This window comes from Thalia democratica, chromosome 7, assembly GCF_965202585.1.
Source record: "Thalia democratica chromosome 7, ktThaDemo2.hap1.1, whole genome shotgun sequence".
Lineage (NCBI taxonomy): Eukaryota > Metazoa > Chordata > Thaliacea > Salpida > Salpidae > Thalia > Thalia democratica.
The window spans coordinates 51,358,002-51,371,941 of record NC_139171.1 but is presented as its reverse complement, the minus strand read 5'-3'; positions in this window follow the sequence as shown (position 1 = coordinate 51,371,941).

Here is a 13,940-nt window from a genome sequence, read left to right as displayed (position 1 = left end):
AAAACAGCTCGAGACTAAAAAGTCAATTGGCAGTGTGGGTTAGGCAAGTTTGATTTTTGTTTAAAGTTAAACTTCTTAAAGTTATTTTTTACTACACTATAGTAGTCGTATTATTATCAGCCATAATTTTTAATAATAGCAGCTCTGTTTTGATAACCTGAAAAGTTATAAAAGGTGGATTTTTGAATTTAAATTCGTATAAGAAGCTTATCAAAGGTAATTTGCTAGCGTAATTTGCTAGACTCAAACGGGACGAAATTTTTTAGACAGATTTTCAAGAGGAATTAGTGCTATACATAAATGTTTTCGTTAAACAAATTAATCTATATAGGGCTTAGGACTACAAATGGTTTTATTTAAAGTCTAAGGGAATTCAATGTAGACAGTCATATTCATACTTAGTCATTATGTGGTTAATATATTTAAAAGATGTAATTTGTTTGTTTAAAATTATCATATTCGAATTTCATATATTTAGTTAATATGAATTAACAACGACTAAAATAAATCAGCTTGTTGTACAACTCAGTTACTTAAAGGTTTAGTTTGTAAAACATTGTGCTTAAAAATAAGTTACTTTGCTCAAAATTGCGATTTTAATAGGCATGCTGGTGTAGTAAGCTTGTGAAAATATAAATTCATTGTTACAACTCATTTATATATATATATATTGTATTCTTAACAGTGTAACTACTTAAAAAAAAATCAATATTATTCAACGTAAACTTACAAATTAATTTTTCGTGTTGCCTAACAAAATGGCTTATTCACTTAATTCACAAGTTATTTCATTTCATTTAGAAGTATGATTAGGTAAACAAGAACAGATTATGTACGTAACTAACCATTTTTTAAAGAAAAAAGCTAAAAAATAAGAAAATGCAAGTGAAATATGGTTAAGCCTTGTAGTTTTAAGTATAGCTTCTTTGTATATTATGAGCTAATAAGATACTGTTAAGCTTAATTTGAATAAGTAACACACAATTTTTATAAGATGTTATTATTATATTAACTACAGTAAATGTTTATACAAGACAGTGTATTTGGATACTTACTACAAGTTAGTAAGCTCTAAAAAAATGAAGGTTTAGTTTCTTTGAGTTTTTAGCTTAGAAAATACTTATCAGATGACTGCTTTATTTGTTTTTTTTATAGTTGAAAAGTATTCTAAAGTAAAACTGTTAACAAATGATATTTTAAAGTCTATTAATACAGTATCAGAACATTTTTTTTCTTTTTTTTTTGATACTGTTTAGCTAAAGTAAAACTGAATACTTAATAAATAGGCGATAGTTTTAGATAAACTCTAAAAGTTATTAAATTTTACAAATTTTTATAGTTTTGTTACCTAAAATACATTCCCATGTTCCTTGTGCATAACACAAAACAAAACTATGCCATATGAAAAATTAAAACTAGTTAAGACTCTAATAAAACATATTTAAAAAATAAATCGTTTTAAAATTATATACAAGTATTGTATACATTGACAATAGTTATTGTACTTTAAGTTTTTTGTTCAGTTTTAAATTATTAAGGGTAACATTTTTAGACATCAGTAAAATACCAAAGTTAATCAATTAGCCATAAAGTAAGAATATTGTGATGAACATATGATATAATTTTTATAAAATTTATTTCATTAAAATATAGTTTCTTTTGACTAAATACTATAAGCTTTAAATAAAATTTTTGTTATTATGTTTATTGCTTTCGTTTTAAATCTTGTACAACAAATACAAAAGTGGTTAGTATAATAGATAATAATTAAAAAAAAAGTTCTCCGTGTTTTGTTAGTAGTTGACTTGAAAGAATATTTATTCTACTTAAAGTAACCATTTTCAGTGTTTGTTTGCTAAAAAAGTTTTGTTTACTGTTTTTAGAGAACTAATTATAAAAATGTTTAAAAAATTTGCCGATTTAATAATTTTTTTTTCTTTTACTACGATTATCATTACAAACAAACTTACAAAGATTATAAAAACGGCTTAGTTTTGAAAATATAGTTTTTTAATGGTTTACAATAATAAGTTTCTTTTTTTTGTAAAAATAAAACAAACAAAAGTTTTTTGGTACTTTAATATTGTTTATACTTGTATTTGAACCAGTTTAACAAGCTTAAAAGTAATTTTTCTTTAAAATTTTTCTACCTACAGTGTTTGATAACAGTAATAAAGAGTAAATAAAATACTTTTTTTTGTAGAAAAACACTGTTTGTAATTAAATAATTTTAAATGATGCTCCGCAAACTATATTATATAGCTTGCTTTGGATTGATGCTATGTACAACTAAAGCTTATGGTAGGTAGTTTAGTTTTTTAATGGAGTAGGTTTTTATCTAAAACTGTTCATAACTAAAAAAAAAATTTGTTTACAGTTCTTTTTCTCTAATTTTTATTTCGATATTTAAAAGAAAACATAATTTGACTGTGTTATTGAAGGTTTTGAAAATTTTATTCCTAAAGTATTTTTTAAACTCAAAGGATTTTTTATACTACGGCAGCATAAGACTGTTTACGCTTTGAAAATAACAATAGTTTCTTTTATTAATACTTTTTTTTGTCACTATTTTTTATTTTTTTTGTAATAAAATAAAAAAATACTTAGTAATTTTTACACTATATGGGTAGCTGTCAAACTTGCACGAGCGTACAAAATTACACGAGTCCACTTTTTGCACGAGTGCACAATATTGCACGAAGATACTTTTGCACGAGGGGATAAAATTGCACTAAGATACTTTTGCACGAAAAATCACTTATGCACGAGCAGACAATTTTCCTCGGGTTATTTTTTTTGTTTTTAAATTTTTAACTTTTTTATTAGTTTATTTTTTTTTAATTTATTTTTTTTACTATCACTGTTACCCCTAACCCTTTCCCTCGGTCAGTAGGTTATTTTTTTTAGTTTTGGTTAAAAAAAATTTTTTTTACTATCACTGTCACCCCTAACCTTCGGTCGGTAGATTTTTTTTAAATTATTATTTAAAATTTTTATTTTTATTTTACTAATTTTACTAATTATTTTTTTGTTTTATTCTTACTATCACTATTGCCCTAACCCTTACCACCGGTCAGTGACTTTTTTTTTAATTAAATAAACTTTTAGTTTTTTTTTCTGTTTTACTCTAGTTTTTTTTCTATATGTTTTTACTCTCGTGCAAAAATGTAACTCGTACAAAATTGATCCTTGGCGCAAAATTGTCTTCGTGCAATTTTTTGCACTCGTGTAATTTTGTTCTCGTGCAATTTAGTCCCCTCTTGCAATTTAGTAACCTCGTGCAATTTTGTCTTTGTGCAATTTTGTCTTCGTGCAATTTAGAACCAATCCCACACTATATAGCTTAAAAGCTTGGCTTTAATACCTAAAAAAAATATATCATGCTAAAACTGTCATAAATAAATCTAAAAGCTTTATCATTCAGGTTGCTTTTATTTATCCTTTTTATTTATTTTTTCTTATAATTACAGAAGTATGTGATATGATGAAACTTCTCAGCAAACCAGTTTTGCCCGTCAACGATGAAAGTTCGCTACATTGTCCGATCCGCAGCCTTGCTGGCGCAGTCTACAATACATCTTCTACAGGGACTTCAACTTTGAAATAGTAAAGTCCGACGGAACCATGTTCAAAATAAACATGACTTTCACTTACTACCCCAGCTGCAAGTGCCCATTGACGAAAATGGTCACTGACCAGAATGTGTTCAAGGCCAGTGGTGAATACAGGGACGAGTTTGAGATTTTAATCAATATTACTTACGACGTTAGCAAAGTTGTAGCCGACACTTACATTATTCTTTGGAATGACCCGTCACAAATTTACCGGGGATTGCCGCCAATTTGTGAAGTTGGTAACATCACCATAAAAAGTTGGTATTCGTTAACTATTAGCAAAGTGATAGCCTAAAAAGTATTTAAGAGTATTAAAACATTAAGTTAAACCTTACAGTTTTACATTAAATTATCTTAATATTTTATTGAAACTTTTTTGAAGTTACGTGATCAAAAACTTGTTTCGCTCGAGAGTTTTAAAATTTCGAGTATTATACTAAAACAAAATTTTATTTTTAATACCTATGTCAGTTTTTAGTCAAACAGCTAGCTAATTAATAAAAAAAAACAGAATGTGAATTAGTGAGCGACAAATTCGAAGTCATTAGTAATTCTTCAACTTACAATGATACTGGAACGGTACTGTGTCAGAATGGTCAGATGTACTATGAAGGCACTTCTATATCGAATATAACTGCGAAATGTGATGAGAATGCAAACTGGTCTTTCGATGAAGACAAATTAAGTTGTCGCAGAGGTTTATTTTCACTGTGCATAAGAATATTTCTTTAAAGTTTTGTGATTTAAATGAAGAATATAAACTTTAGTTAATAAGTACATAAAGCTATTGTCGTAAAAAAGTAAGAACGTTTATTTTTAAATGTTAGTACAAGACAGGGCGGCCCGCGTTGTAGGTTTAAAAAATTTTAAATTACAATTCATAAAAATTTAAAAATTAAAATTAAAACTACGCTAATAATTATTGATAAGTTTTATGTAGTTTACAACTATAAAATGAAAAAAAACGATGAGTTTAAGTTTAGAGCAAAAGAAGTTTAGTTAAGTGTTATTATACAAATAAAACGTGTGTTCGCTAATGTGTGAGAAAACTGAGAAATTCTGGTTTTACCTGCGGTAACAATGGTGATTTTAAAGCTTGTAAAAAGGATGTAGTACGTTATTGATTTATAACAAAACTCTTGAGATTTTTATTTTCTAACTGTACAAACGTTTGAAGTCAACTTAATTGTTATAACATTTATTCTTATAAATAAAAAGAAACTCAATATAGTAAAACTAGATACACTTCACGCTATTTTTATCAGTAGTTAAATGGCATTAAACATAAAGACAAATTTAAACTTACCTAGTAATGATCAAAATAATCAAATTTTGTGTACATAAAACATTATTTACACAATAATTTAATCACTATTAACCAAACTTAATTAAATACAAAAATAAAATCACCAATAAAAAAAACAAACGCATTATTTGAACAAATCGGAAGTATAATTTAACTTACTTTGTCTATAAAGAGTAGTTTTTCTATTTAAAATGCAGATAGCATCCATTTTTATTCAGTCAAAAATGTTAGAAAAACTTTACATATTTTTATATCAGTTCAATATAAAACTTTTAGCACTACTTATTGCTATGTGACTACTGATGAAAATAGTGTGAAACATATTTAATTTTAACTTATTAAGTGTCTCTTTTTATATACTTTATAATTTCTATCAAATACTCGATTAAAAAGAATAAATAACACATAAAGTCGAAGCTAATATAGTTTTTGACTCTTTTAATTACCGTTTTTAAAAGAAAAAATAAGGAATTGCGATGCATGTAAAAATGATGTGAGATGTGCAAATCCTTGCAAGGATCAGTGTAAAGGAGAGTGCAAACAAAAAAGCAATGCATGAAGAGTTGCATTGAAGGAAAAGCATACTGCAACAGATATGACTGTAAAAAATGTTTTAGAAAAAAATTTCGTGAGTTGTTTTGTTATTGAAGAAAGTTTATAGTTATCTTTTAACACTATATGTTTTTAACTGATACACTTGTTTATTTTCTGCACCTGCTTTACAAATCACTTTTTTTTTTAAATTTTAATTTGACTCAAGAATTTTACTATATACTAGACTATGTTTAAAACATAACAATTTTATGCAAAATGATAAACTAACTCAAAAGTTATACGACTAACTTACTAATATTTAGGTGGACTTAAACCAGACGCCTGTGATGCATGTGATGGTGATTGTATTTGGAAATAATCAGGCTTTAGATACATTAAAGAAGTCAACTTTAAATTTAAACAAGCTTTATTATGCTTTTTTATCATAAATAAAAGATCAACTGAAAATAAAAAGTGTTTTTTTTTGGAAGCTTGAAGAAAAAAAGTTTTCTCTTTAAACTTATATAAAGTCAATGAGTTTGAATTATTAAGGTAGAAAATGGTGAAGTTAAAAAAACATGTTATAATATATAGTTAGTTAGTTGTGAATTGTGGCTAATGTTTTAATCACAGTTAATTAAAAATATTTTTAAGTAATAAAAGAAGAGTTAGATACAATCTAATATTGTGTCTTTTAAAAGCATATATAACTATACAAGATTATCACAACTTAAATTCTTTATTCTGTTTCACAGTTGACTAGAATCGCGCTGAACTAAAAATTGGAAATAAAATTTTGTATCAACCCAATGATTGTAATTCTTAAAAAGATTTTTTTATAATGTATACCGAAATTATACAATGTGAACTTTTCAAACTACGTAAAAAAAAATAAAGAGCAAAAGTTATTAGACTTTAAGTGGGAGCTGTCGAATTTGCACGAGCGTACAAAATTGCACGAGGGGAAAAAATCGCACGAAATAAAATCGCACGAAGAGTTTTTTCACAAGTAGACAATTTTGCACGGAGACATTTTTGCATGGGTTGAATTTTTTTTTATTATCACTGTTACCCCTAACCCTTACCCTCGGTCGGTAACTTTTTTTTTTAATTCAAATTAATTATTTTTTTTTTCATTTTTTTGTTTTGAAATTTTATTTTAGTTTTTTACTATCACTGTTACCCTAACCCTTACCCTCGGTCGGTAGCTTTTTTTTAAACACATTTTTTATTTTATTCTTATTATTTTCTTTTTCAATAACTTTTATTAGTTATTTTTAATTTTTATTTTACTATCACTGTTATTCCTAACCCTCGGTCGGTAGCTTTTTTTTGTTTTTTTTTATTAATTAATTATTTAGTCTTTATTTTTCTCTTTTTTAATTTTTTTTACTCTCGTGCAAAATTGTCTTCGTGCAATTTAGTCCCCTCGTGCAATTTTGTGCCCTCGTGAAATTTTGTCTTCGTGCAGTTTTTACCAGTTCCCTCTTTGAGTTGTACTTTCTTAAAATGTTTTTGCTGTATGATTTTTTAAACAAAAATCGTTTTATAAAAGACTCTAAAACACAACAAGTAAGACTTACATTTAATAACTTTTTGTTGTAAAAACAAGTAAATGTTAGTTAAACAAAAAAGAACTTTTTTATTAAAAATTTCAAACGAAAATTTAAATTCACTACAGTATTAAAAAAAAAAAACGTTCAATATAACTGTCTTAAAAATTAAACAAATTCTAAGTTAGCTTTATATAATGCACAACTAGTTGTTTTAAATTAAATTTGTTTCTCATTAAATGAACAGTGTTGAGAGGTTAAGGATCTGTAAAATACTATACTTTTATTTCTATATGACTGATGTAGCTAAATTAGGAATATTTGTATTTGATTGAACTAACTTCAATACTTTTATAAGAACTAGTTTGGTTGAAAAATAAAACAAATGATATTTCTTTAAATCGTAACTGTTTTTGGTTAAAAACGATTTTAAAATACTTTTTGTTTGGTTTTTGCTATTGCAAGAAAACATTTATAAAGTTATAATTATTTTAAATGTGTAAACTTATGTAAAACTTTTCCGTTCTTAAAAAAAGAAATAAACGTAAACACCTAAAACGTAATTATTTGTGTAAAAAATACTTTACGAGTTTAGATGCATAACAGTTTTGAAACTAAAAATATATCTAATACATACAAAATAATCTTGAATAATATAAAAATGTTTTAACCATAAAAGTTAGTTTTTACTGTTAAAGTTGCACTTATTTTAGTCATTCATGCAAATCAAGCAGTTTAGTGCTAAAACAAGTGTGCACAGAATTTTTTTTTTACTGTACACAAAATAAAATTTTCCAGAAAAGACAAAAAAATATTTGTTTTCTGCTTTAAAAATGTTTAATTGTGTTTTTTTTTTCTTCTTGTACTTTTAAAAAATTTCCATGTAGTAAAAACGTTTTACGTTAACCAATGTATAAAATTTATGTATTTTACTATAATTCTAGACTGAGATCAGAATAAAGAAAACTGTATAAATTATGCTTGTATTTGAAACATTTAGCTAAAATTAGATTTGATAAACTTTAGTTTAAGGTTAAAAACGGCAAACTTAGTCAATAAGTTTTAAAAATCTTGGTACAGATGCTTTAAATAAGGTTATAAAACTTTTTTATTTAATTTATATTTGTATTTTTTTTTGCAATTGATAAACACTAAAAGAATAATCAAAAGTCTTGTCTTAGAAAGACAACAAACTGTATTCGTACAGTGTGACTCAATATCCAATTAGTTTTTGTTCACCACGTCATAAAATTTTTGAGCATTTTTTTGTCGTTCAAAAAGAAAATTGATCAATCACTATTTCAAGTGTCTTTATGTTTTATCTTGAAACTTAAACTTATAAATTTTAATTTATATTTTGGTGTGAATGATAAAAACTTCTGAGATATTAAAAGTTTTCAGTTGCATTTAAAATTTTGTTAGCAGTTTGTCAAAAAAAAAATTAAAGGTTGAAAAAATAAACGGAAACGTTTTAAAATATGTATTTGAATTATGTTTAAATTTTGTAGAAATTAACATAAAAGATAATTATTTTTTTACCAATACAATTTGAGTTTTATAAAGCTTTAAAAAACGTCTATGAAAAGTTTACGTCGATATTAAAATGATGCAATTTTTCCACTGTTCATTATACTTCCTTTTAATCAAACCAATCAAAAATAAACAACTATTTGTGATGCTTTTTCCGTCATCAGTTAAACGCTTATATAGCAATAAGCCAGTTTTATTCAGAATTATTAAGTATATATTGAAAGCAAAGTCAGTTCGAATTGTTTTTTATTGCCGTTTAAATCAAATTGCTTAATTAAATTAAGTGTTTAAATTTATATAGAAAAGAGCTTATAAGTATTAGAAACTGAAAGTATTATATCATAAACTTGGGTGCACGACTATTCGAATTCGGACAATTAAGATTTCGACAGTTCAAACTCTTTTAAAAAAGTTTAAAAGGTTATAATTAAAAATGTAATGTAAAATGTGAAAAAAAGCGAAAATAAGTATTTAGGACTTATTAATATTTAAATAAATATTTTTTTTTTGCAAATCTTAAATATGTTTTGTGATGTGGCTAAACTAAATTTTAAAATACAGTTAATTTTTAATAGTTTTTAGATTTTTTTTTAAACAAAAAAATTTTAAAATATAAATATATTACTTTTAGATACTAATAAGACCTATATACCTATTTTAAAAGTTTTTCAATTATTTTTTACTTTTTGAGATATGATCTCTTAAATATTTTTTTAAGAATATGAATTGTTCAAATTTGAGTTTTCCGAATTTGAATTATTATGTAACCCATTAACTTTTGTATAATTAGCCTTTTTGAAATTCATTGGTATTCTTTTTCGAAGATGTAACTTTAAGTTTAATTAATTTGTATCAAAAAAATTCAAATATCAAAAGAAAAAATAAGAAACATTTGAGGCTGTTGCATAAATATTTAAAAGCATTGCGTTTAAATGTTTAGCTCGTGTTAGAAACTTACAAAAGAGTTAATTATTTTTAACTAAAAGGTAATAACAATAGACAAAATTGTTTATTTATTGCATTAACTTGTCGACGAAATAAGAAGGAAAAAGTTTGATATTTTAAAGTTTGATAAAAAAATAACTGAGTTTTTTTCGTTGTTTTTGCACAAAATTTTTATTTTTTATTTTTCTAAACTTTGTTTATACAGAATTTTCTAAATATGGCAAAGAACATTTCCTAACTACTTTAGGTAATTATCTAAAAAAATGTAGGAGAAAATAAATTTTTAGTGAAATAATCTTTTTTCCCCTTATCAAATATACCGGTATAAAGCAAAATTTTCAAAAGTAATTTGCTCCAACAGGTTTAAAGCTATTAGGCTTTTTTTTTTTGTGCTGTTTATTTATGTGATTTCCCAACGTCAAAAATTTTACTCAGCGAAATTCCAAAGTTTTCATTTTTGAAGGACAACAGATGCACCCTAATGTACAATAGTCTTTTGCTTCACTGCGAATTTTGAACACAGCATAAAAGTTAGTAGAAATAATAAAAAAGTCCTGGTCTAAATATTGATACTTTAAGTATACCGTTGGTAAAAAACACTCTTTAATAAAAAATAAATAAACTTTTTATCAAAGCTAGATTAGAAAATTACAGGGTAGCTGTCAAATTTGCATGAGCGTACAAAATTGCACGAAGACACTTTTGCAAGAGCAGACAATTTTGCACGAAGACATTTTTGCACGGGTTAAATTTATTTTTAATTTTTCTTTTACTACTACTGTTACTACTAACCCTTACCTTTGGTCGGTAACTTATTACTATTCTATTTATTATTATTATTGTAAGTTTATTGTCATACGAAGGACCCAGGCATCAAAACCTAGGCCACTTATACAGAAAGACATACAACAAAAAGACAAAAATAAACCAAAATTGTACATTAAAAATGAAAAAAAACTGAGTTTAACTAATTAAAGTTTAAAAAATTAACATAAAAACACCAAAAATTATAACACAAAATTTATAATTCCGGTGCTTCCGAAAAGAGAACAACAATATCCTACTTCAACTTCACCCGAACAGATGGCTTCACTCCAAAACTGGTTTCACTTTCATTCGAACGACTGGCTTCACATTATTTAAACAACTGGTTCAGCTTTCATTTGAGTAACCGGCTTAACTTTTATCCATACAACTTGTTTCACTTTTATTCGTATAACTAGAACCGCTTTTATATGAACAACGTTTTTCATTTTTCTTAGGAGAGCTTGCTTTATATTTACTTTCAAATCTTTAATACTCAGATAATTCAGCGTTTGTTGGACTTTCGTAGTAGCTAATAAATGTTGAGAACACTGACTATAAACAAAACTTAAGAACCCAAGGCCTCTAGCACTTTAACAGCCCAATAAACTATGTATTAAGGAACAGGTTTTGTTATACACAGAGGAAAGGCGCCGCTAATAAAATAAAGCTATAGGTTAAACCAAATTAGACAAATACAACCAGTGGTTAATGAAGAAATAACAACAAAAAAAAAATCACTTATGAATTTTGCTAACAAAATATTTATTTAAATCAAACTTTTTTAACCTTAACCGAAAATGCTCAACTTTTTTACAAGAAACTAATTCGTTTGGAAGCTTGTTCCATAATTCAACTGAACGATAAAAAAAAGAATTATGCCAAACATTATTATTGAAATTATGTCTGCATGTAAATTTTCTGCTGTTACCTCTCAGTAAATAAGTACATTTATGAGGTTCAAAAATAGACTGTAAATTAATTGTAGTTTCACTATTAATCAGTTTGAAAAAAGTAATTAAGTCAAACTCAATCCTTCTATACTCTAAAGACTTAATACCAAGTTTTGAGAGTCTATCAAAATAAGATGTGTATGAGATGTTACAACGGTTGAAGACTATTCTTGTATATTTTCTTTGAATGGATTCAAGATGGTTAATATCTTTCTTCAGGTATGGAGACCAAATTGGTGTGTTGTATTCTAACTTAGGACGAATGTAAACGAGATAAATTTTTTTGAGAATGTTTATATCTGTAGATTTAAAACTCTTTAAAACTTGAAAAGAAATAGTTGATGCAATTTGATAAACGTAATTGATATGGTGGTTCCATTTTAGGTTTTCAGCAATAAAAATTCCCAGATCTTTAAACACTTTAGTTGAAGGTAACCTTATGTTGTTTATTCTAAATTCAGAAGTGATACTAGATGTATTTTTTTGAATGTTTAGAACCTGACATTTACTAGGATTTACTTAATTTTAATTTAAAAAAAATTCTTTACTACCACTGTTACCCCTAACCCTCGTTCGGTAGCTTTATTTTTCTTTTAAGTTAGCTTTTTTTTTTCTAAATTTCTTTTTAATTTCTTTTTTTATAAATGTTTCTATTAGCTATCTTTTTGTTTTTATTTTTACTATCACTGTTACCGCTAACCCTTACCCTCGGTCAGTAATTTTTTTTTTCTTTTTGTTCTTTTATTAATTTATCTTTTAGTTTTTTTCTGTTTTTTTTATATATTTTTATTCTGTTTCTTTTACTCTCGTGCAAAAATGTAATACGTGCAAAATTGAACCTTGGTGCAAAATTGTTTTCGTGCATTTTCGTGCAATTTTTCCCCTCGTGCAAATTTGTGTTCGTGCAGAAGTATCTTCGTGCAATTTTGTGTTCGTGCAATTTAGTCCCCTCGTGCAATTTAGTAACCTCGTGCAATTTTGTTTTGGTGCAATTTTGACCCGTTCCCAAAATTACTAGTTTAATCGTTTGATTATGCTTTACTCTGTATGTAACTTTAAATCTATCTTTGATCCACTAACTTTAAGTTTAGATAGATGTTAAAATACACTAATAAAATAATTATGTGTATATATTTTCAAACATTTCAAAAGTATCTAATTCTCCGAAGATTTCATTTAAGCATATGTCATTAAAATAAAGATTTATAAATAGTTCGCAAATCGGTCCAGGACAGAAGTCAATTGTTTTTACTAGTGATTTTTTTCCCTGCATCAATAATTACAAAAAACAAATAAACGATCGTTTAAAAATCTACCAGCTTATTGCAACATTTTGTTCAAATTAATTTCGGACAACAGTCCTTCATCAGTGAACTTTAAAACTAGTAGAACCAAACACATTCATGCAAAAAAAAAAAATTAAAAATATATTATGACGTAGTAGTTCAATAAGACTAAGAAGATTGTGCGACATAAAACAAAGAGCAAAAAATCGTGTATTTGTAAATGGAAAATCACACCATCCACGCTCCATTTACAAATCAATTGTATTCGGAGAGTCAATAACACCAAGAAGATTGTGTGAACGTGACAATGATTTTTTAGAAGCAATTAAGTCTTTAAAAGATAAATGTTTAAAATCTTGCTTCTGTAAGGCTTTAGTTGAGGATATGATTAATATCACTGTAGAATGGAAAGATCGGTTTGGACCTCTAATGAAGAAGGCAAGAGAAATTAAGGATAATATAAGTGTTTGGACGACAAACTTTCCGAAACTATTAAAACTTACTAAGAAAGAAAGAGAACTAAACCCGAATGTTTTAGTGGCATATAAACGTCCACAAACAATTGCGGCACTATTAACGAACTATAAGATCCAAGCCCATGAAAATAGTGTAGCAATTGGTGCATCTCAACCTCGTGGAAAATGCTCATTATGCAACCGAGGGGGAGTAGGCGGAATGGTGAAAAAAAATTAACTTAATAGAATCAAAAAGTGGTAAAACAATTGAATTAAAAAGGAATTTGAATTGCAAAAATTTTGGGATTTATGCGGCAAATTGCAATGTCTGTGGTGAGCACTATGTGGGACAGACAATTACGTCTTTTTCCTAAAGATGGTACTCTCACAGACATAACTGGAAAAACATGACCACCAGCGAGACAAATGATCGAGCTGCACTCAAACTTCACTACGCCAACAAGTATCCAACATCGAACAAAACCTTTGAAAAAGCATATTCAATCACTTTTACAGACTCAACAAGCAACCATACGAACTTAGATTATTTAGAGAGTAAATGGTTTAATTTATTACAAGCAAGTATAAACATAAATAAAACAATACTGCCTTTTTATAGATAATAGACAATGAACTTTACCGCAAGATCAACAACAACAGCATCCGAGACAATCCTACGACCGGTTTCGTCCTTATTAGGACTCATCAGGCAGGAATAGTCGCGAGAAACCGCTATTGTGATCTTAAACAAGCGGGCTTAAGTATAGATAATATAATAGCAAACTAATAGTATATAATAAATAGTATATAATAATATAATAGTATAGATAATAATTATAGATAATAGCAAACTTATAAAATCAATAATTTTACAGTAATCGGTTTTTAATAGGACAGTTTCACTAAGAATAATTTTTGTTTCACAATAGTTTTTAACCGTTTGTTTATTTGATAAATTTT